This window comes from Eptesicus fuscus, chromosome 5 (genome assembly GCF_027574615.1).
Source record: "Eptesicus fuscus isolate TK198812 chromosome 5, DD_ASM_mEF_20220401, whole genome shotgun sequence".
In the NCBI taxonomy this organism is placed as follows: Eukaryota; Metazoa; Chordata; class Mammalia; order Chiroptera; family Vespertilionidae; genus Eptesicus; species Eptesicus fuscus.
The window spans coordinates 55177566-55203238 of NC_072477.1; the positions used below are offsets into that span (position 1 = coordinate 55177566).

The 25673-nt window shown below is 38.1% G+C and overlaps 1 protein-coding gene and 1 pseudogene across 1 annotated transcript in view; one reads left to right on the forward strand and one right to left on the reverse strand.

The window, feature by feature from the left end:
* Positions 1-25673, forward strand: part of WDR72 (WD repeat domain 72) — a 183754-nt gene that overhangs the window by 110415 nt on the left and 47666 nt on the right. The gene's annotated exons all lie outside the window — the stretch shown is intronic.
* LOC114232073 (U6atac minor spliceosomal RNA) lies at positions 9068-9149 on the reverse strand (annotated as a pseudogene).

Here is a 25673-nt window from a genome sequence, read left to right on the forward strand (position 1 = left end):
GTTGTATTTTTTCTTTTACCTGTTACAGGTGAACATGGGCCCTTTATTTATATCTGTGCAGGAGCACCCAGCCAGGCAGTCCTACTAAGGTGGGAAAATGTCAGAGCACACCTTACTAGCCGACTAAACATAAGCATGGTCATTGTGAACACTCTACCAGCTTCCTAGGTTTCTTGTCATACAAATGAGGTCGGTCTTGACATTTCAGAAAAATTAAGTGTAGTGTTTCTCAACTCTTCTCAATCTCAGCACTGACTTTATAGTCACTATTTATCATCCTAAAATAAAATTCTGGAGTAATACAACTTATCTACTCACATAATTTACATAAAATTGAAAGGGAAAAACAAAGAGTAAGTAATTTATAATAATATGTGTCTCAGTAGATAACAGCTTGGACATGACTGTACCAAAGGATTTAATAAAATGCTAACAGGGACACATCCCATTGTGAGAGGACAACAGTTACCACTGCATATCCCTGCGCATGTGTGCGGGTGCTGTGTGTGACACAGGTGTTCAGATGGATTTTCACAGTAAAATTCTAGACAACAGCAGCAGCAAACTATGGCCATTCCTTAATATACAGGGTTAGTGGTCTTCCTAGAAAATTCAGGGTATATTAAACACCTTGAACTATTCTTATGTGTAAAATAAAGTCAGATTCTGGGCTCAGGGAATTACAAACAGAGCTTGCACTTCCACAGTTGGCCAGTGGATTATTTGGAAACCATGTGAAATATCAGGACAATTATTCATTGTCAAAGACTGTGCTGAGCATTACAGGACATCTGGCAATTCTGTTCTAAGTGCCAGTAAGTGTCTCCAGTATCATTGGGGAAACCAAATGTCCCTTGCCTCAACAGTTTCCAACGCCTTCCCCTAGGGGGCAGTACCAACCCTGCTGAGTAGCACTTTTTTCAGGAAAGGGATTGTGTATGTTCTGAGGCCTTTATTTGTTTCTGTCTCTCTTCCCTTTTAGTAGTGCACGCTTGGAAATGAAACCAAATTAGTAACCTTCAGCTAACTCGGGAAGGTCCTTCCCTAACGCCCTGTGTTTGTTCCATCTGTGTGGATTATTCTTTGATTGCAGTATTTCCCAGGCTATGCAGTAAATCATCAAATCGCAGTTCTGTCTCCTCCATTAAAAGAGAGAGAGAGAGAGAGAGAGAAAGAGAGAGAAAGAAGAAAGAAAGAAAGAAAGAAAGAAAGAAAGAAAGAAAGAAAGAAAGAAAGAAAGAAAAAAAGAAAGAAAGAAGGAAGGAAGGAAGGAAGGAAGGAAGGAAGGAACGAAGGAAGGAAGGAAGGAAGGAAGGAAGAAGAAAGAAAGAAAGAAAGGAAGGAAGGAAGGAAGGAAGGAAGGAAGGAAGGAAGGAAGGAAGGAAGGAAGAAAGGAAGGAAGGAAGAAAAGCTTCTTGTCTTGTTTTCTCCCTTTCACCTTTGGTCTGGGCCTAACATAGAGTCAATTTTGTTGGCTGATTAAATAAACAGTGCATGAACTACCAAGTCTTCTCCAAGGAAGCCATCAAGGAAAACTCCAAAATGTACAATTGAAATGAAATTATTTTACAAAACAGAACAAATACAGCACATCTTATAATTTAAAAATTAAATGATGACCTATTTCCTAATCTGTGAAATGAGGAAACTGGGAATGAGAAAAAAGGGTGGAAAGTGTTACACAAGTAGGTTCATTAAATAATTGGGAACAGAACAAAACCTTTGGCTTAGCACATACTAATTCTGATACATTTTATCCTTAATGTTCAGTAGTCTGTTAGTACTTAAAGTATATTAAAGTTATTTTGGAGAAGTTCATAATACCCTTTGACATAATAAGGTACACCCCTCAGTGTGTCTGCACCAGAGCAGAGAATAACCAACCTGACAGATCACCTAGCTGGTGGGGCCACCCAACAATCTTCTTTTGAATCTGTTATATGTTAGAATTCTTTTCTCGTGCTCTCTATTGCGAATCTGAGAAGAATATGATATTGTTGCTACTTTCTAAAAGTAGAGTCCTGTAAACATAATGAGGCCACAGGGCAGTATGAGATGTTAAAGTTCACTTTGCTGTGGAAGCCCGGAGAGCCACTAGTTGCCAGGGATGCTTTCTGGAGGCTTCATGCAGGTGCAGGCATTCACGTGGGCTTGGAGAAGAATGTGGCAGACGTGGGGAGATGCACTGCTGAGATCACTCTACAAGAAAGAACTACTGGCCCAGCTGTGAGGAGTGTGCTGGCTGACAGCTTCCGGAAGTTGGCACCTCTGGGATCCACCCCCACATTGGAACAGAGGTCAGACTCTTCTTGGGATAATGACTGAGCAAGGTGGTGGTGCAGGGCCTGCCTCACTATTTCTGATTTATACAAACCCCCAATAGCTGATTTTGTTCTGGAGTTTTCATTGGGCTGATAGAGATTTTATCAGGTCTGCATAGTGAATCGAAAGCTCCTTACTCGATTCTGCTTTTGCCCTTTTTCTTTCTCAGGTGTTACTCCCGATACACCCTTTGCATTGCTAACTCCATCTTAACACCTGTATCTGGTGTTACAGCTGACACCCAGCTGACACCAATGGGAAAGAGTTTGTTGTGAGGAGCATATTTCAGGCAAAAGGAATGGATAAGGACAGACATGGGGACATGCAGTGTCTTCTGGTCAGGAAATGGGGATAAGTTTGGTGTGGGCAGCATATAGGAAGAGAGGATGCCCCTCCAGTCTGGATCCAGAAGGGGAGACACCTAGAAGGTAAAGGCTTTGGTGGGGTTTTATTCCTGAAAGATAGTGGGAATCATTATCAATTCCTTTCAAAAGAAAAATGAGTCCTTTCCAGTGCAAAGTAGGGAGTTAGTAAAGCAGCAGATACAAAGAACCCCTTGTGTCCAAATTTTGTCAGAGTATTTCTCTGTTTAGTATTTTCCTTGTAAAGCAATACTTTTTTTTTCTTAATTTTTATTGCTAGGTTATTTAAATAGACTCTCAATGCTTCTTGTCCCTCATGGAGAAAATACCTTCGCATTACATAGAGGAGGGGGGTTTTGCTTTCTTGCTTTTAGGCCAGACAACACTGAATGTTCTTCTGAATCATCAGTGTTGCTGTGGTTCTGGGTGCTAATTTGAAATATATGTGGCTATTATCTCAATCTCCCGAATCAGTTCTTAAACTTTTCCCAGCTTGTATGCACTAATATTTGGTCTGACTTCTTATTTCCTTTGGATACTTTTTTATCACTTACCATTTATTGACAAGGTTGGGTGTTACCATCCTGTGTGTTGTATGTGTGTGTTGTTTGTTTGTTTTTATTGAAACTGAAACATTAAGCTCAGGCTTATTAAGTATTTGCTATTATCTATTTTCCAGGAATATAATATATTATTTCTCTTTAACACTTAAGAAAAATCTTAACATAATGAATTGAGTTTTAGCATAGCAAGGTAACTTTGAAATGTGCTTTTCTGTGTGTTTATATTAATATCAATGAATGATTTCAAAGGTTAAACTTTTGATCCATCTCTTCGAGTCATCTACTTCAGTCTAGAGTCATTACATCACCTGCTTCCCTTATGCCATTGATTTATGCTTCCTTCAGGCTACTGAGTTTGAGAAGTATCATTTATTTTTTAATATAACACCCCCTGCACTATCAAACAGTATTTCATAAGGTAATGGCAAAATACCTGTAACACAGGGTAGAATTGCCTGCTTACCTGTGTGAATCAGTAACCTAGCCATTAACATTGGTCTGGGATTCTCATTAGACTGAAAGGGAATGAAAGGTTTTAATCAGTCATTTTTTTCTGTAGTAAAGATGGTCAGGGGAATCTCTGGATAATAGTACTCAGATACCATAATCTATGTACTTAAAATTGTGGGATGCAAAGGAGTTTTTCGAATTATCTTAGGGATTTCATATTCCAAGCTCTCCCAAATAGCTAAAGTCTACTCAAAATGTACTCTGAAGAAATGGCTATTTCGGGACCCTGGAAATATCTACTTGAACATTATTTTCAGAAACTAGAAAAAAAAATATTAGGGGGATTATTTTCAAACTAGAGTCCCGATGCACAAAATTCGTGCAAGGGGCTTGCCCCCACTTCCCCCCCCCCCCCCCCCCCCCCACACACACACACACACACTGCAGCGGCTTTATTTGCAAGGTCATCCGGTCTAATTAGCATATTATGCTTTTATTATTATAGATGATCCTTTTCTAGTAGTTACATAACACATTTTTTAAACAGATTTCTTCTTTTGGCATGTCTTTTTATTTCTCTTTGCAAATATTAAATGAAGTGAGCCTTTGCCAGTTTCTTTGAGAGAAAAAGTAGGACACGATAGACTTAAGTACCTTTACTATATTGATATGACTTGTTGGAAAATGGCCTTAGACTAGATTGCATGCTCCTAGTTGCTACTCTCAGATTCTTTTATGTAAATCACACTATTTCATCGGCATTATGTAGAGGACAGAATCTACAAGAGAATAAATTCATGATGCATTTCTCTCTAACTAAATGCAGGCCTTTCCCTCAGAGGATATTGCCATTTTTATATTTTCAATGGCTCATTTTAAAGAAAATATATTACACATTTAAAAAATTAGTTAAACTATGTCTACTGTTAATGGCAATCCACTATTATGACATTCATAATATAAAAGCCAACTATTAGTAAAAAATATAGTTTGATGAATGTAGTATGTTTATAAATTAAAGATCGTCATTTCATTTTTTCCATAGTAAATTTGCTTTAAATATTAGTTTTTATATATGTTTGCTTGTATTACAAATATTTCCAGTAAGCAAACACAAATCATTTTTATATTTAGCATTTAAAATGCATCTCAACTTGACCATTAAATCATCTATTAAATATTCAATTAAAGTGGGTTTTGATCCATTTTTTAAAATTAGTGGTCAGGTATTCGGGGAAACAAGCTTGCAAGATATTTCTAAAACGCAATTCACTTCATTTCTTGTTCTGTATATTTTGCCAGAGAATGCCTTAATGTAACAGAAATCAGATTTGGTGTGTATTTTTACACCAAATCAAATTGTGCAGGCGCCACCCTCAGCTTTCTCCAAAACAATATAAAGGATAAGATTCCATGGTGGTATAGCTTAAGAGAGCAGTGCAGCCCTGAAAGAAGTTCATGTGTGGAAAGTGGAGCTACAGGGGTATGTTTTACTGGAAAACTATGTGTCTTAGAACACCAGTGCAGAACTGGATTTAAAAAAATAAGTTTACTAATTTGAGTTCTGTCTCCTTCTGGAATCTGTATGGAAGGCATAGATTGATTTTCCTAGTTATTCTGTAGGTATAAATCATAAGTATAAAAGGTACTGAAAAATGTAAGAATGAAACTGCAATATAGTAGTGACTAATGGTAGAAAGCACTTAGATTGCTCCAGTTATAACAACTATATGAAGAGGGTGAAGGCATCATAAGTCATTTTATTTATTACAATTGGCAGATTTCCCTTCCTAGTTGTATTGGATATAATCTTACTTCCCCTGTCCATTCTTGCCCAATCCTCATTTGCTTAATTTCACAAGGCATAATTATAAATGTTAATATATTCTTTTAATGTGTAGCAGTAATCCAAGATTATTCTTCTATCAGATCAACCATGGAATATGCCCAGTATCCTTCATAGGCCTTTTCTAGGTTGAAGTACTTTTTTAGAGCACAAGTTCTAACATTTTCCATTTCTGATCCTTGAGGAAGGAGCTGTGTGCTAACCCCGTATACATAGATGCTTAAATATCAGAAAGTTACTATAAAATAATTCCTACACTATGAAGTGAATTAGGTTGTTTTCCCCTTTGTGTGGCTTTCTACACAGCAGTAATTTAGAATTTGCAAAATATTAGAAAAATAAAGCCACGCTTCACTGATAACTTTGCAAAATATTAAAAAATAAAGCCACGCTTCACTGATAACTTCTATGTCCTATGTAAAGCATCAACGTTTCTAAAGATTTTTACCAATGACTAGCTTTCTTTTGTTATTTGAAAAATGATCTAAACTGGTGTTTTAAAAGTTTTGTAAGCATCTAAATCTTTTGTGAAAATGAAGTAACCAGTCAAATAAAACTATCCTATTATTTTAATGATAATAATTTACATATTACAAAGTTAAACACTGAAATCAAGTATATTTCAATGAATTATGAGCATTGAAATTAGATGGATAACAGTCATGTAAACTGTTGGTCTCAACATCTAATTCATTTTGGTAAATTGCTTTGGATAAATTGTCATGAAAAAAATATCAGTCATCCTGGTAGGTACAATAGCACTTGTTTGTATAACATTACATGAGGGGGATATCTACCACTAACACAACCTCTTTAATCAGTGATATCTTTATAATATAAATATAGGCATGGAGGTTAATTTTGAATCTGTACGGAAACAGTTATATGCCAGCATAAATCAACATGTTTATGGTTTCCAAGTTTATTAAAACTTAGTATAAAGATCACAGTTCTTTAACAATTTCTACACCATATACATTTAAAAAATTCTGAATCAGACAATTATGTAATTCTCTCTGATACTTGATGAGATTCCCTGACCTGAAGTTTGGAAACCACTGGACAGGTTATGAGGAGATAATCTATATCATTTCTTCTGTACAAAACGGTGGCAGTGCAATAAATACATGCATAATTATTACACCAATTACTTTAATGACCACTTTTAGTTGTATGTTTGATTTTTTTTAAAGAAGGCTGATCTCGTGATAGGAATAGTGTGAGCTGTTGCCTGGCTGCCATGCTTTAAGACTCTAGTTATAAATCACATACTGCATCACTCCAGAATGTGTCCTTACATTTCTCAGTGCCTCAGCTTCGTGCCCAGCTGGTGCCAGGCAAGCTGCTGATTGGCACAGAGAGGAATTCCAGGAAGTCAGCAGCGCGGGCCGTTTTCCAATACTGCTCCCCGGCATGGACTCAGTCCAGGGCTCTGTTACAAATGGCTATTACTCTGAGATCATGATGAGATTTCCTAGAAGTACCCTCAATGATTTCACTAAAATTTCCTAATTCAAAACTTTTTGTCAAAAGGGAGGTTTTCCTCTGCATTCTTACTGTCACACAACCACGTCAGTACATTTTTGTGTCCCCCTAAGATATGAAAGTGCTCAGATCTCTTGGAGATATCCTTTTAAAAATTAAGTTATTATTATTTTCACTTCACATCATTTTGTTTCAGATGTTAAGCTTAAATTATACCCGAGTTTTATGTCTTACTTCAAGATGGTTGAAGAACACAGGAGTATTAAATTATTACTAATTTCTATTACTTCTGTCAATCATCAGCAGTCACTGAGAGTTTATGGTGGGCAGATGTTGCAGTAAGTACTCTAGACATGTGGGCAGCTATCTTGGGTGATCTCAGATTAGACTGGCCGATCAGAGCCCACCATAGCACCTGTCCCTTGAGGAATCTAAAGCACATAAAGCCCTTCAGTGATTGATGTGATCACCATGTTTCCCAGGGTGAAATTCGGGTGTAGAGACAGAATGGAGTAATCACCTTGGACTAAGGACTGACTCCAACTATTGGTCCCCATTCCTTGATCTTTCTATTATCGGTATCTGGTGTTTACTTGATTTTAAATACCTTTGAGGGGTTAGGAAGGGGTGATAGAGATTACTATAGCACTTGGAATATGAGTGGTACTCTGATAAAGGACTCATTTGACCTTTGAGTCAAGATCATTTGGAGGTTATTGAGTCTAAGCCCTTTGTTTTCCTGCCTACAAACTTGATGCTCAGAGAGGCTCAGTAGTGACTTACTTAAGGTCATACAGCAAGATAAGGAGGGAGACAGTATCCAAACCTACCCCTTTTTAATATTTGTGATTTTTTTTTAAATGGCCTGGTAGTCCCATTTAGTTTTTCATTCATATCCTCTGGTTGTGCTTCTTTGCCAGTCAAGCTTATTGTTTTCTCTGGTAAGTGGCAAATGAATTGCATACACAAAAAGATATGGAGGGAGGTTGCATTTCTGTAAATCCCATTTGTTGTTGTTAGTATCTCTAGATGAAACTTATTAGTAGAGGGTGCTTTCCTCTCTTTTCTCCCTCTTTGTAAGCTTTCCTCTTGTTTCAGCAACACTAATTTTGGTTAATGTATTATTAGAGTAACCTGCCCTAGAGGCAATTGTTTTCAGTAGCCAAAGTGATTCTATAAGAAACAAATCTGTTCATATGAACTATCCTACTTAAAACCCTGCAGTGGTGCAATGCCCACCAAGCATTCTTCTTTAGGTTCAACTGAACATTCATACTCACGAGGTGACCATGCACCACACCTGACACCTCTCCACTCTGAAGGACAGATTAGGAACCACAGTTTGCCTGCAGGGCAGCAGCAGGCCTTCCTCATTGAGCATCTTTGCAGCAGTCCAGAGTCATCTGGGGAAGCCACTCTGCTTACAGTCATATATTTTGCAACAACTCATAGGCATAGCTTGCCGGGAGGATACAATGAAGAAAATCAGCTCTGTGGAGTCCATAGACCCTTCTTAAAAGCCTTTCCCCTCTCCTACCATTGCTTGAAATCTTCTTGTCTCTAACTGAATGTTAACATCCTCTGAAGTGCCCTCTCTGTTCACTCAAAATAGGTGAGGTGGCCCACCCTGTGCATCTGTCACAACACTGACTGCCCTGGATTGACATTGCCTGATTTCTTATCTACTCCCCATGAGATTATGAGCTCCATGATGGGAAAAGAATATTACTAACTTGCGCACCATTATATCTCCAATGCCTACGTCAGGGACAGGTTCTCCACAGATAGATACTCGAGAAATACGTGATAAAGAAATAGGTAGGTGACAAGCCCAGCCCCCGTGGCTCAGTGTTTGAGTGTTGGCCCATGAACTAGGAGGTCCCAGTTCAATTCCTGCTCAGGGCACATGCCTAGGTTTTGGACTCAATCCTCAGTAGAGGATGTGCAAAAGACAGCAGGTAGATGATTCTCTCTCATCATTAATGTTTCTATCTCTCTCTCCTTCTCCCTTCCTCTCTCTCTGAAGTCAATAAAAACCTATAAAATTTTTTTTAAAAAAATATGTAGGTGACAATTCTAGGAATTCTAGAATTGCTAACCTCCTCTCCTTTCATATAACACAGGAATTTTAGAATTTCAATATGCATTTGAAACCACGATATATTTCTAAAGTTAAAATATTAGGCCCTGTTATAAGTAATGAAGAAGATATTTTGGGAGATTCCCACCAAAGTCTATGATATTAGTGAAATGCTCCATATATATTAATATAAATATTAATAGTATAGAAAATAGAGTAAATAAATTTTAAAATTTTGATTATCCACAATCAAATCACTTGAATAAAAGCAAACTACTATACCTGGGTTAAAATCCAAAGCCAGCCTAAACTGGCTTGGCTCAGTGGATAGAGCGTCGGCCTGCGGACTCAAAGGTCCCGGGTTCGATTCCGGTCAAGGGCATGTACCTTGGTTGCGGGCACATCCCCAGTAGAGGGTGTGCAAGAGGCAGCTGATCGATGTTTCTCTCTCATCGATGTTTCTAACTCTCTATCCCTCTCTCTTCTCTCTGTAAAAAATCAATAAAAAATATATATATAAAAAAAAAAAATCCAAAGCCAGTGTTAACATTAGTAGACAAATAATGAGGAAAGTCCGTAGAGCCTTAAAAACACAGAAAGGAATCTAGGATTCTTATTCTCAGGTAAGGCAGTTTTTGAAGTGTAGCTTGGCCCTAAAGAAAATAAATTGTTTTCCATTAAGGTATCATATACGGATGCATCTGTGAGGATGAACATCCTTTCCTGGAACTACTTTTCCTGAACTTTATCACATGAGTTCCAATGTAAAGTGGTAACAAGCCACACAGTAGAATATACCTCCAACCAGCTTTCTAAAAGGTACAAAAAGTACACTTAAATATGACACTTTTAAAAATCTTTATTGTTGAGAATATTACAGATGTCCCCCATTTTCTCCCATTGCCCCCCTCCACCTGGTTTCAGGCCCACTCCTGACCTTCAGCACACCATTGTCTGTGATCGGCCATCTATAAACTCCAAGAGCATGACATTAAGCCATAGCTCAGAAGCCATGTCTTTGATTGACTAAGATAATGTGGTTCAAGACATTATTTTCTGATGGTCTGAGAGTGCAGGGATAGAATTTGGAATTGTGTAGGTAAATGGATAGTTAACATGCCCATTTAGGCCTTTTCTCTCAAATATCAAATATCTTAAATGAGCTTTGGAGAGGTGCTGGACCACATTCAATTTGAAATCAAATTCCCTTAATAAGATTTTACAGTGCAGAAATTTCTTCCTTGCTGATTAAAATGAGAGCCATAATTTTATGAGTCAGGTACTGACCAAATTTCTTACATAAGGAAAGACAGCATGCTGGAATCCAGCCATGAACAGCCTGGGTGCTTACAAGTAGCATCCTAATCTTTTGGAAGGAGGAGTGGATCTTTTCAGGCTCTGATGCATAGTAGCAATTTCTAAAGACTGCCAGGTCTTAGAGCTCAGTAGCACAGGTTCAAACTGGTTTTCTGTATATGGATTCTGCCTGAACTACACAGTACCTCATGGCAAAAAAAACAAAAACACACACACACCCCAAAACACTTCATTGTCAACATTTTAAAAATCAGGAGATCTCACAAAATGATCTGGCTCTTTGGCTTCACATAAAAATTAGCAAGAGAGGACACACTTAGTTCTTATTCAATGTGGTAACATGAGACTGGAGCTGAGACGCAGATGGTTATGGGTGACAACCTTTCCATAGTGAGTGTGTGCTCTCCAGGTCATCTCGGTATCAACCAAACCTGCTTTATTCACTAGGTTCTGACAGGAATCTGAGTTTTTCACTTGCTCAATTCCATAAAGTGTAGCTTGGAAAATTCCGTATGTGTCCGTTTGTAGGGATGGGAGAGGAAGAGATGAGGAAAGGAGTTAACATTTGAAGGGCATCTACATTTCACCTATTAATTAATAGGCACTGTACAAGTTTTCATATATATACAAAAAGGAATAAGACACAGGATTACTTTAAGGTGTATCCTTTGCTTAGGACAGTGATGGTGAACCTATGACACGCATGTCAGCACCGACACGCGTAGCCATTTCTGATGACACGTGGCCGCATGCCGAGGATGAAACATTTGCTGCTCCTGAGGATGAAACATTTGCGACTAGAGTCTTCGAGTTAGTTTTTTCCTCAAAGTGACACACTACCTGAGTTATGCTCAGTTTTTTGGCCAAGTTTGACACACCAAGCTCAAAAGGTTGCCCATCACTGGCTTAGGACAAAGGAAGTGGCTGCCCTCAACCCACCTGCTTATGGAGAGCTTCAGAGGGGTGGGAGGCATTATATTTTACTCCTCTTTTCTGAATATCCTTAAAATTTAATTTCAAATGTTCATCTACTGATAGCTCAAGGGGTCTGAAAAGATGCTAACCACTGGGAATCCTTTCAAGTGTGATTATGTTGGGAGATATGGAAGGCATACCCTGGTTGACTTTTCCCCAGCCAACTCTTGTACTTTGCGGTATAGCCCCTGATACACTATCTAGAGAAGGTTAGGTTCCTGATGAACTCATGATAACACAGTGCCAAGTGGGCTATTTTAGGAGTGTAATTAGAGTAAATCTTTTGGGAGTGTAGAGCAGGTTTAGAATGGAGAGGGAGCGCTTTATGAAAGGTTTTGTATGCTATCCTGTAGGTACTAGGAAGTTTTGGGGTTTGTAATTTAGACATTTCTCAGTATGGTAGATGGATCAAAGGGACTAATGCAGGGAGATCAGTTGTTAAATATCTGTGTGTTATGGGTATTGATAGCAGCTAATGAAATGCACAGATTAAAACTAATCTAAATATGAATATCAATACTCAAATTCAGGTTTTTATCATTCTGCAATTTTAGTGGCAGCCCCCAAATTCTATGTGCTTTGCACATGCCTAATTTAATTTTGGTAACAACTTTGTGAGCTGGCAACTATTACATCTATTTTGCAGATGAAGAAACTGAGTTCAGTCTCACTTCTAAGACGCATGACCTTTTGCATAAAAAATCAAAAGCAATACACAGGCTCAGGTTGTACCTTTCAAGTATCAACATTTTAAGACTTTTAATCCTTAGGTTGATTTTTATGCCTAGTAATAAGGTTGTGTTAGAGGATACACAGATTTACTACATTTCAAAACAGGGATGTTTGTGTTAGTAATTAAAACTTTATTCACAGAGCAATCACAGTTTCATTTCAGTGACAGAGCATGTAGCCAATAGTATTGATTATAGCCTAATACATAAAGTGTCAGTACCGAGATATAAAGCATTTCCTTGGCATATTGTGGAAACTGGCCATGAATCATTTCCCTTGAACATCAAAGATTAAATCCACATTTACACATGAAAGTACATGCTCACTGGGCAGTTTTCAAATATAGTTAGTAGTGGTTCTGTTGTGTAAGGTACATATGATATGTTAGTACTGACATGAAAAAAAAATTTACTACTAGTTTCCCTATATTGCTTTTTAAAATATGTATCAAAACATACCCACATATATAAATTATAATGCACATATAGGTACGTATAAATTTAAATATATGTATTATTTTTAATTTTTACAAGCCTGTTTAAATGCATTCTGGGACAGCATCTGTTAGAATTTTTCCTTCCTTTGAAGTGAATGTTTGATGTGTGAGTTGTTTTAATTTTACCCCACACCACCACCACGAATACCTATGTATCTCCTTGTCCACTTCTCATATGCACTTTTTCATATCTGAATTCAGAGAAAATATATGGACTATATCCAATGGACTATATCCTATGAAATTTTCTGTTAATTTGTTTTATAAAAGTAAAAACAGCAGGAGGAGGAGAAGGTCTCGGTTTTATGTGACTTGTTATATACTTGTAGTATTTTGCATTAGAAATTATATAGTGAAAGAAACATCTTTTCAAGGAAAATATTTTAATACTAAAGCAGTCTCTTTAGGAAAATTTTTTGTTTGTTTGTTTGTTTTTAATATATTTTATTGATATTTTTACGGAGAGGAAGGGAGAGAGATAGGGAGTTAGAAACATTCATGAGAGAGAAACATCTAACAGCCGCCTCCTGCACACCCCCTACTGGGTATGTGCCCGCAACCAAGGTACATGCCCTAGACCGGAATCAAACCTGGGACCCTTCAGTCTGCAGGCTGCTGCTCTATCCACTGAGCCAAACAGGTTAGGGCAGGAAAAGTTTTTGATAAAGTTGAATTAGAATATCTGGAAGACCAGAAAGCTACATGATTTTCCCCCCTTTATTCTGAGATGCATATTTGGAATTTAAGAACATAAGCTTAATGAGAGTAAAGATTTTATCTATATTATTCATCCTCTTTCCCTTGTACCTAGGTCAGTACTTGTCAATATTAGGCTATAACATAAATATTTGTTGTATGAATGCATGAATCTAAGTTAAAAACAGTTGCCAGTCATCCAAAGAATTAGTCATTGCCTATACATGAACTTATGCACATGTTGAATGCATCTATCTCGTCATTTACATTTTACTTTGTTTGAATTATTTGCATTCGTAGCACTGTTTGTGGCTAAATTTTAAATTAAATTTGGATTTTTAGTTATCTATAATATATTCAGAAAAATGACACTGTGATATAGCACTGAAACAAATACTGCTTTGTATACAGAAGACTGCCTGTCACACATGAAGAGAGATGATTGAAGACAGTAGAAACAAGTAATCCTTTCATAAGAAATCATCAGATTTTCAATCTGGAGATATTCTTGTAACTGACTCATGCACCATAAAGGACTAACAAGTTTCCAGCAGAATTTGAAAAGGATCTGTTTAATATTCTAGACATATCATTCAATTCAAGAAATATAAGCAAATACAAAACTATAACATTTACAAATAGAAAATTGCATGAAACAGTAACATTAAAATTGATAAAGGAGTTAAAATTATAAGCAAGAATTAGAAAAAGCACTTTATCAAATGACATTGTACAAAAAGGCATCAGCCAAAAAGAATCAGAAAAATCCATGTCTTTGAACACACACAGGATTATAGCTCAACATTATTAGGATATTGGAAAAGAAAAGGGTATGTATTCTATGAATAACTGTATTGTGAATTGATACAAAATGTGGACAATTAATGTGGAATCTCATTCAGCCTAACAACACATTTAGAATTGATGGTAATTTGGAATGAAGGAAACACACACACACACACACACACACACACTCACATATTTTTTTGGGGGGTGTCATTTGGACAAAATGAGGTACTTAGTAAAAATGAATAAAGTTCACTTAGTTGACATTTGAATGTTATAGAAAAAAAAAAGATAAACAGTTTTGACAACATTTGCCATCAGCACTATTTGGAGTCTGTGACCATGGGAGAAAGTATCCTGATTGAAAATTTGCCACCTCTCTTCTTTCAATTCCAACTCTAAGGTCACTGGTTTGCAATATAGCAACATAATGGTGTTTTTCTTTGGTTGTATTTCCAATTAATAAAAACCCAGTGACTGTGGACAATTTGTATTTGTGGTGAAGTAAGGGAAAATGTGGTTCTCTGAAAAAGAGAGTCTTAATTGCTGCTGGATGCTGGTGAAGGTCGGAAGTGTTTCCAGAAGAGCAATTCCTGGAGCACAGCAAGGACAGTGACAAAAGACATGGGCTTTTTTTAAATCCCAATATCAGTTCATCATTGACTGCAGTGGGGTATTCAATGTCCCAGCATCTCTAGTCAAGTTGATGCCCATCTACTAAGGTCAATTTTCAGAGATAGGCCATGAGTTTCTAGTAGCAGTAACCCCATTATCTCCCACAGGAAAAAATAATAATTTTGATGAAGTCCAACTTATCAAATTTTTACTTTTATGGGTTGCATTTCTGGAGTCAATTTTAACCAACAACTCTTTGGCCTAGCCCCAGATCCTGAAAATTCTTCTCCTAATTTTTGTATTAATAAGCTTTTTAAAAATTTAAGTTTTCAGTGTGAGAGAAAGATATCATAAGGAGAAAGAGAAAAAGAGAGAGAATGCATTCCTACAAAAGCATATTGTCCTGGGTGGAAGATCAACTCATTTCTACTGAATTGTTGAGTGTGAATCACCTTTATACACCTTTCACTAAAGACTACAAAGACCACCTACTTTAAAGGTTCATTGATCTCATGCCTTATTTTTTCCTAATTCACTATTAATGCAAAGATAAATAAATCCAAAATAAAAAACATGGAAAACAATACAAATTATATTTACTCACTCATAATGGAATCCTGGTGAGGGGAGCATGATGAATGAGATCCTTCCTCCTGTGAGAGCATGAGCACTCAGAGAGGAGGGGCTTAATGAAAGCTATAGCAACTATACCTCTTTAAAGATGTCCAGGTGGCTCATATTTTGTGATACCCACATTGTATATTTGGTCTTGTGCATGCAAATAAATAGCTGATAAGAGTATGCCAAGATATTAGATGGAATTCCTGATATATGAAATTCTCATGACTTGCATGATTCAGAGTGACTGTTCTATGATGCTAAGTATCCTGGCTCTATATTTAATACTGTGGTTTAGCCAAATAGGCACATGCTTCGATAGTATTACAGTAGACAACTCTCAGGGTGCCTGTCTGGTTGATGGTTTTCCCAAAACCTTGTCCATGACCTTTCAGATAACCTGGACCTACAATGCAAATACATGGGTTACAGGGCATGTGTCCTTGTGACCCTCATCTTTAATTGGACCAATAGTGGGTAGAGACCTGGGATAGATGAGATTTTCTGACCCAGGAATTGGAAGGTGGGAATATAGAGGAAATGCAGTTTCTATTTTATGTAGATCAGAATGACCACATAAAGACAAGGATGGGTTGGCTATAGTAATTCAAAGCATTGCAGGCCCATCTGCAGAGAGAGGGAAAGAAGAATGTTCACATGTGCAGAAAGGAATAGACCATAGCCCTGTAAAGAGTAAAGAACACCTTGGACTTGTATGTATGTTTCAATAAACTCCCCATTAAGCTTAAATATTCTGATTTCTTCCAATTCTCCTAGTTCCTCTTAAGACATATTGGTAAATTAAATATTATTTTGCAATTTAAATATATTATAATTAAACATTTCCCTTGTTTTTTGTGCTAAACTCCAAAAGACAATGGAAATTTATATGTGCCAAGGGTATGTTCGAGTTATATCTATATGTATAAAAGGCTAAGCGACCATCGCATCCGAAACAACCGGATGACTGAACAGGCTGTGTGGGGTGACCAGGCTGGCAGGGGGGTTAGTGAGGGGCAACCAAACGACCAAGCAGCAGGCTGCATGGGGTGACCAGGCCCGCAGAGGGGGCAGCTGGATGCGACCAGGCCGGCGGGGGGAAGGGGGGAGGCAGTGAGGGGCGACCAGGCCGGCAGAGGGGGCTAGTTGGGGCTTACCAGGCCTGCATGGGGGGCAGTAAGGGGCAACCAGGCTGGTGGGGGGCAGTTAGGGGCGACCAGGCCAGTGGGGGAGGGGCAGTTGGGGGCGACTAGACCAGCAGTGGGGGGCATTAGGGGTGACCAGGCCGGCGGGGCAGGGGCAGTTAGGGGCAACCAGGCTGGCAGGGGGGTTAGTGAGGGGTGACCAAATGACTGAGCAGCAGGCTGCAGGGGTGACCAGGCCGGCAGGGAGGTTAGTGAGGGGCAACCAGGCCAGCAGAGAGGGGCAGTGGGGGCGACCAGGTTGGTGGTGGGGGGGAAGTTGGGGGCTACCAGGCTGATGGGGGGAGCAGTTGGGGGCAAATACGCCTGCAGGGGGGGCAGTTGGGGATGACCAGGCCAGCAGCCGGGCAGTTAGTTGTGATCAGGCAGGCAGGCAGGTGAGCAGTTAGGAGCCAGTGGTCCCAGATTGTGAGAGGGATTTCTGACTGCCGGTTTAGGCCCGAACATCTCATGAGGGGTCCCGGATTGGAGAGGGTGCAGGCTGGGCTGAGTGGACCCCCACCCCATTTACGAATTTTGTGCACCGGGCCTCTAGTATGCTTATACTATCAGTTCCATTGATAGAAGCTAAGTGCCCAACACCTGGGAAATAATAACCCTCCAGGTGGAGTTGTGTGATATTGGAGTTAGATCATCTATATAGTCCTACTAGAGATGACCAGAAGCTTTTAGAGCAGGAATTGATGAGTGACTTTTAAAACCATAAGGTAGAAGAATGACTAGAGAAAATAGGAGTGCTTTGCCTCAAAAAGTAAAACCTTAGCCTGAGAGACATGATTAGGTGCCATCCTAGTGAAAAGGTGGAAGACTGGTTTGTTCTAAATGCCAGAATGAGGGCCACTGCTAGACATACAGGGAAATTTGTGTACAGTATTTAAGCAAAAAGATTAGAACTCTGGGATCTGTTGAATGATGAACAAACAGGCTGACTCATTAGGTGGTGAAATCCCTGTTACTGTTCTAATAGTGGGGATCAGGAAGCCAGAATCACTATTTTGGGTATGAGATTGGTTAGAAAAATCCCTATTTTCCACTCCAGAGAAATTAATTTCACTATTCTGAGCATCTCAAGGATCTGTAAAAACAAAGCTTACGTGCTTAACAGGAACTGCTTTTTAAAGCTGCTGCTGTTTGTTCAAGGATTTTAGTATCTAAATAATAATAATAAACCCTAACCGGTTTGGCTCAGTGGATAGAGCGTTGGCCTGCAGACTGAGAGGTACCAGGTTCGATTCCGGTCAAGGGCATGTACCTTGGTTGCGAGCACATCCCCAGTAGGAGGTGTGCAGGAGGCAGCTGATCGATGTTTCTCTCTCATCGATGTTTCTAGCTCTCTATCCCTCTCCCTTCCTCTCTGTAAAAAATCAATAAAATATATTTTAAATAATAATAATAATAATCTAGACAGCACTAATAAAAGGGTAATATGCTAATTAGACCAGACATCTTCCAGACAAAGCCACAGTGGCGGGGGGCGAGGCAGAGGCAGTTAGGGGGGATCAGGCAGGTATGGGGAGCAGTTAGGGGGCAATCAGGCAGGTGGGGGAGCAGTTAGGGGCATCAGACCAGCAGGCAGAGGCAGTTAGGGGTGATCAGGCAGACAGGTGAGTGGTTAGGAGCCAGCGGTCCCGAATTGTGAGAGGGATGTCCTACTGCCAGTCCTATGGGATTGGGCCTAAACCAGCAGTAGGACATCCCCCAAGGGGTCCCGATTGGAGAAGGTGCAGGTCAGGTTGAGGGACACCCCCCCCACACACACACACCCCCTGTGCATGAATTTCATGCATCGGGCCTCTAATAATAATAATAATAATAATAATAATAATAATAATAATACTTCCACATACATATAATCCACACACCTATGATTCACATGTTAAATGGTGAAGAATTCTTTTGTATTTAATATACGTAAGCCCACCTGCTTAAAAATCAGATATTTGTTGATTAGTAATTAGGTAGAGTTTACTTAAAGAAAATAAACTTAGGAAAAAACATGCCTAAAATAAAAACTTGCTTTGAAGCATCCTAAATAATCAATAATTTTGTTTGTTTGTATCTTTGTTTATGATGACTGTGCTCATTATTTTCAGGATAGAGAGCAATTGATGTTGAAGATAAAACTTGATAGAATGAAAGAATATTGAAATTTTGATATTTCTAATAAATTTAAGAAATAATCATTCCAGTACTGTATTTTTATCTATAAAATATAAAATCTGGGCTAATGATTTAAAAGTATTTATTTAAAAAATTAGCTATTATTTTGACTTAAATATTAATAGTATCTACTAGGTATTTAATGATTTTTTTTCCCCAGAATATTTTAATAATATTATAATTTTATTTATATGCTTCTCAAGGCTTCTGTTCCTATAAAGACCAGTTTAAACACATAAAATGTTTATATTCTACACTTTAATCTAATAATAAATTTTTAGGTGAGATTTATTCAGAAGTGGAATGAAATTTGCTAACTTAGAAGATATTATTTGTAAAATTTACAAGATGGGTTCTATAAACTGTTAAACACGAAAATAAGTCCCATCTCTCCAGGTCATGCCACACACTAGATATGCCACAGAAATTGTGCTGCCACTTTCAGAGAATGTACCTCCCTTTGAAAAAGAGGTCTTTTCTTTTTCTTGGGAGGGAATTGGGGAGAGTGGGCAGGTTGGAACTTCTTGAGACTGAATCCATCAATTGACTGACAGCGCCTACATATTCTTCCCCTCAAATATATTGTATGAACTGCATATTACACAATCTAGGCAGCCTCAGAAAATCTATACTCATTTCTTGATTCCAAATGTGAAGGTCCCCCTTAAACCTAGAAGACTCCTGGAAGGATTTACGGGGAAAATATAAAGAGACTGATTTTCTAACACATGTTAGACACACAGCTCACATAAACCTTCGGGTAGCCCTCATAGATTTATGCGAGGTGGTGCAGGAGAATTCTAGCCATTGAGTGTGACTCTCCTGCTTCTGAGTTATGTCAGGTACATAGGAATCACTCCCAGACATTCTCTGGAGACTATAGCCATTGCCTTTAAATCCTCAATTTGACACTTTTCTGCATGGTTATTAGAGCTTTAAAGAAATGTATCAGAACTCTCAGCCAGCTTAGGGAAAGCGATTTTCCCCTGGACTATCACCTCCACAAGACAGTACTGGTGGGGATGTGTTAGCAACCTTTTCTTTTCTTGTGTTCGGGAACATTTCATGAACATTACTTTCATAATATATGAGAGATCTTAGAAATAAGAAAAAAACACAATAACTTATTTGTAAAGTAATTCAAAATGTTTTTTGTTTAGTTTGGTTTTAGTTGGCTCTGGAGATAACATTGTCTTCTGGTTTTCTTTCCTCTCTTCTTATCTCTTGGTTTATTCTTAGTCTTGTTCATGTTCTTCCCATCTTGGGCCTGTTCCCGAAACATTGCTCCCCAGGTGAGCTCATCCATCCTGGTGACTTCCCAGTGGACGTCCTCTACTTTACCTCCCACCTCAAACCCAAAATCAATGTACCCCCCACCCTCTTCCTTGTTTCCAATTTTAAGTCTTCATGGGTTCCCAGTCTCATAAGTAATACTGATATGTCCCATTTTCTTTCTGCTCTGCATCCAGTCAGTTGCCAAATTCTGTCAGTTCTACTTCTTTGATAAATCTCAAATGCATCAGCTTCCCTCCATTCCAAATAGTATAGTTCAGTGGTTAAAAAAACTTGCTGGGAACTAATACTTCCATGGATTTCAACCCCAGCTTTTCCATGAACACCCTGCATAAAAATGCACAATTAACTTGAGTTTCAGCTTTGTCGGTTTTTTTCTCTGAAATAAAAAATAACAACTGCTATGCGTCAATGCTGTCATAAGTAACAACTGAGATAATACAGTTTACATGCTCAGCACAGACGTTAGCATATAATAGTTGCTTAATAAATATTCTTGTCCTTCCAAATCATCCATATTGGGTTTTCTCTTTTTGGCTAACTACCTCACAGCTTTCTCACTGCCCTTCTTGCTTCCTGTTTTACCTACTCCCATCCATCCATTCTCCACATGGCAGTGAGAGCATATCTTTCTAAAATATAAGCCTAATGAGGTCATTCCTCCTCTAAAGACCCTTGGTTTACTCCCCAGTGTTCTCAAAGTAAAAGCCAAACTTCTCAGAGAGTAAGGAAACAGTTTTCTCATACCTTGCAAATGGGATTGCACATTATTATAGCCTCATGGAGAACAATTTGCCAAAATCTACTAACATGTTAAATGCTAATGCCTGTGATTCCAACATTCTATTTCTTGAATTTAACATATGTCTGTGTTTGACATGACTTAGGTATAAGTTTAGTCTTTACAGCATTGCTTATAAAGCAAAAGATTAGAAATAAGTTAATTGTCCATCAGCAAGTGAATGGTAAAATGTATGTATATAATAGATACTATGTGGGTATTTACAAAGAATGAGATGTGGTTCAGTCTCTAAAATATATTATGTCAAAAAAGTATGATGCAGAACTGTGCATAGTATACCTTATTCTTTAATTTATTGAGACAGGGCATCAGGAATATACAGGGTGTCCCAATAAACTGTATGCACAGTTTGAATGATTGTAAGTCAGTAGTTATTAACATACAGTTCATTTTTAAAATTTTAAGGAATCTACAGAAATGAGTAACTTTTTTGTCAATGCCTGTTTTTAAACTGATGACTATTCTGGTCCAGGCATTGCTGATAACACCAAGCAATGGAATCACAAACATCAAGAATCATTTTGTGCAGTATTTGTGTGCCCTCAATTCATAGACTGTTGCCGGTTTTGTACCATAAACTTTATCTTTATGTATCCCCATAAAAAAAAAAGTCTAGTGGCACTTTAGGATAAATTTTCTTTGTTCAAAGCTTAGTCTGGCTTCACCAATTATTTCAGTCAGTTAAACCTGAAAAGGAGTGAAAATTAAGTGAGTTATCAGCTGTTAAAATGTGTATACATTTTCAGATACCCTATATATCAATACATTTAATATTTATGGAAAGACATACAAGAAATGGTTAATGGCCTTTTCCTTCCAGAAGGAGAAATGGGTCCCTGGGGAGAGGATGGAAGGGAAACTTTTTATTGTGTAGCCTTTTACACATTTCGTTCCATCCACACATGTTCAAAAACAAATTATTACCCAAAGAAGCAGATGTCTTTCATAATAGGCTCCTTGCAATTCCTTGAAATGCAGCTCCTGTCTTGGCCTCTGGAGTTTTGTAAACTCAGCTGCTGGAGTCCCCACGCTCTCTGATGCAGGTCCCTCGCTAGCAACACTTCACTATCTTCCCAGATTATGCTCGTGAAGTTTCTATTTTTCTACCACCTTTTCCCAAAATCTTTTCTGGGCTTTTAAGATTAAGTAAAACGTTTTTCCTGTATCCCAAAGCACCCAGCACTTATTCCAGGCACTTAGGGAACTCTCTTGTAGTCCATGGACTGTCTGTACTAGAATCATATAGAGTACACGTTAAAACGGCAGGTATCTAGATCTGTTGACTCCGAATCTGAGCTTTTGGACCCCTAGAATTTTCATTTGATGTAAGCACCTGGCTGGTTTGTCTGCATTCTGAGCTCTCTATCACGTGCCTTGTTTTCCTGTCTGCCTCCTTCCCCTGGGCTGTCGGCAGTACTTGTGTCTTCATCATTTTATTCACTGTGCAGAGTGACTGAAAATAGGGGTGAAAAATAGGGTAAAATTATTTCCTTTTCTCCTGAATAAGACTTTGGCTAAACCAACAAACATCATTGTTATGTTCCAAATGTGGATACTAGTGGTAAGAGCAGCCACGTGCTTGTCTAGGGCTGTATGGGAAATTCAGACACAGACACTGGATCAAAGCCTGGCCACCTCCTTCTGTGCCAATCTTCTTCTAGGCCTGTTTCGTTGACCTGGAGATAATGTCTTTAAAGTTGAATTTCAAATTCCAGCTTCTTTAATCTTGGGAAGGGGAGCAAACAAGTAATATATAGCGTGTCTACAGGTGATTTACATGATAGCTTCAGACAGTTCTGAGATATGAGAGCATAGCACAGCACACAACCAGAAATTTTAGATAGGCATTTAGAGAGATTTAAAACTTTTGAAATGTAAAAATTTAAAATTATGGGGAACCGTTGACATTTTAGGTTTATACTCCTAATAGGATATAACTCCTCCCATGTGAATTTTGACGCCAAAATATTAATTATCGTATTGAGCAATTCTGGCCATGCTGAATGATAGCCATTAGACACCTTGTTTATTAAATTCTGCTGCAGATAAAGGTGCCAAAAATAAATTAATGACGGTTACAACAGCTGGGCTTTCTTGGTTACAAGAAAAATACCTTGACATATTTTTTGACTCTGTGATTGGTCTACATTTCAAGGGTATAAATTAATCTTCAGAAGACCCTAAAGAATATCTTCCCTAGACACTTCACTTATACATCAAGTTGGCCATGTTAGCAATCTAATCACAAACCTGTAATTCAGTGGACAACAATTTCTTATTGTGAACAGCACAGTGGCTTTTACTATCATTTAGGTCAGCCCAAGATTGCTGATGCACCGTATGTTTCAGGCCAGGGATGATGGATGGCAAGCTCTGATGCCCATCCCTAAGTGATTGGAAAGATTGAAGACACACAGTTCACTTAAGCTTGCTTACTATTACATCAAGTAATCAGTGTGATAGGCAAGCCTTGCTCTTCATGTCATCCAACCAACTTTCTGCAGGAACAGTATTTCACATTTAAAAAAACCCTCAAGAATTGTGTTCTAGCTGACAGTCCTATTACTGGATCAAACAGCTTCACCTCAAACCTGGCTGTTAATGGACATTTTAAAAATACCTTTGTTTTAACAAGTGGGTCTTGCTTTTCTTTAACAGCTCAAGTAATAAAGTACATGTGTCATTGAAGTGATAGGGGAAAGATGCAAATGTGTTTCTTTTAAACTTTACTCAGGCCAGGAAGAGAAAGAAGCCATTAAAATAATTGCATATTTTCAATCCCAAATTTTCAATTTAATAAATGAGTCTGCTTGTTAACTTTAAGTCATAGAGAACTGTCTTTGCTAAAAATGATTTATGTAAATAGCATTCTCTGAATCTCATCTGACCACTATTCAACACAGTAATTAAGGGTATCATCCTAGCTACTATTCAGTTGTGTGGGAGATTTCTTTCTAAAAGTGCTGAAGAAAAACCAAGTGTATATCTTAAATTGTCAATTTTGCTCTGAGAGCATAAATCACTGAGATAAACTCAACAAGATTCCCTTGCTTTTATTGTTTCAGACACTATAATTTATAACTTGAAGCAAAACATTTCATGGAATAATTAAATGTATCTTGATATGATTTAAGTAACTTAGGGAACACAAAGCAGAGAAATCCTTAAAATTGTTCATAATTGCTCATTTATTTTCTAAACAATGTCAAGATGTAAGTTTCTTTGACTTTTAGAATACTTGCATTGCCTGTCATCATACACCAAGTCTAATTTTAGCTTTGTAAAGAAAATAATGTTGAAGTCTATTTATCTCTTGGGAAGGGCTCACAGTAGGGGATAGGAAATCACTTCTTACTTAAAGTCTTATTATCAATTCTAACTGACATAATTTATATATCACCAGCCCTCTGTCCCTTCTTTTCTATTTTTATTTGTATGTACTTTTTCTATTTACATAAATGATTTTATGATGTTCATAGTTAAGACAGGTAACATAATAAGATCCATTACAATTAAACCAGCCCAATGATTCTTAGAGCATAGACCAGGAATTGCTTAGAAATACAAATTCTTGATGCCCCACCCAAGACATACTGAATCAGCAATCTATGTTTTAACAAACTTCCCAGTTTATTGTAAGTCACACCACAGTGTGAGACCCACTTTCATTTTGAGAGTCTAAACTAACGCTAAGAACTAAGAAATAAGTAGGATGTGTGTGTGTGTGTGTGTGTGTGTGTGTGAGTGAGTGTGAGAGAGAGAGAGAGAGAGAGAGAGAGAGAGTGTCTAGGGAAGAGAGGTGGCAACTAAAAGAAAGCCATTTTACAGATTCTAAAAGCTACAAGAACTGAATACTCAAAGAGATTTTAGGGTGTAAGCTCTGTATTTAGGCACAGGGGATTTTGATTCCTAGAGGTTCTGCTACTGATGAGCTATCTGATCTTTTATTCAATTTATTCAACCCCACCTAGTCTTAGTTTGATTAAATATAAAATGGGAAAAATAACTTTGCTTTGAGAGCTAAATGAAAAAAAAATGTGTAAGAAAGCATACTGTGGTGACTAGCATGAGATATATGCATATTGCTTTTTAACTTATTGTCTGTTGCTCTTAATATAAAATGATAATTAATATTTTAATTTACCCCATTTATGACAGTATGGATGAACCTTAAGAGCATTATGCTAAGTGAAGTAAGTCAGACAGAAAAAGACAATTACTGCATGGTATCACTTATATGTAGAGTCTTTAAAAAAATACTCAGAAGTCAAACTCATAGAAACAAAGTAGAAAATTGGTTGCCAGGGTTGGGTGGTGGGGGAAATAGGGAGGGAGAGGTTGGTAAAAGGGTACAAACTTTCAACCATAAAAGAGAAGGTCTGAGGATCTAGTGTAAGATATGGTGACTATAATTGATAATAATGCTATATTGTGTAATTGAAATTTGCTAAGAGAATAGAACTTAAATGTTCACACACACACACACACACACACACACACACACACAAATATGTGAGTTGATGGATGTGTTAATTAACTAGATGGGGGAAAACCCTTTGTATGTATATCCAATCACCAGGTGTGCAGTAAATATCTTACAGTTTTATATGTCAATTATCCTATATAATAAAAGGGTATATGCAAATCGACCGAACAGCACAATGACCAGTCCCTATGACACGCACTGATCACCAGGGGGCAGAAGACGCTCAATGCAGGAGCTGCCCCCTGGTGGTCAGTATGCTCCCACAGGGAAGCACTGCTCAGCTACAAGCGGGGCTCCTGGACTGTGAAAGGGCGCAGGCCTGGCTGAGGGACCCTCAACACCAGTGCACGAATGGAATGTCGTGCACTGGGCCTCTAGTATCACAAT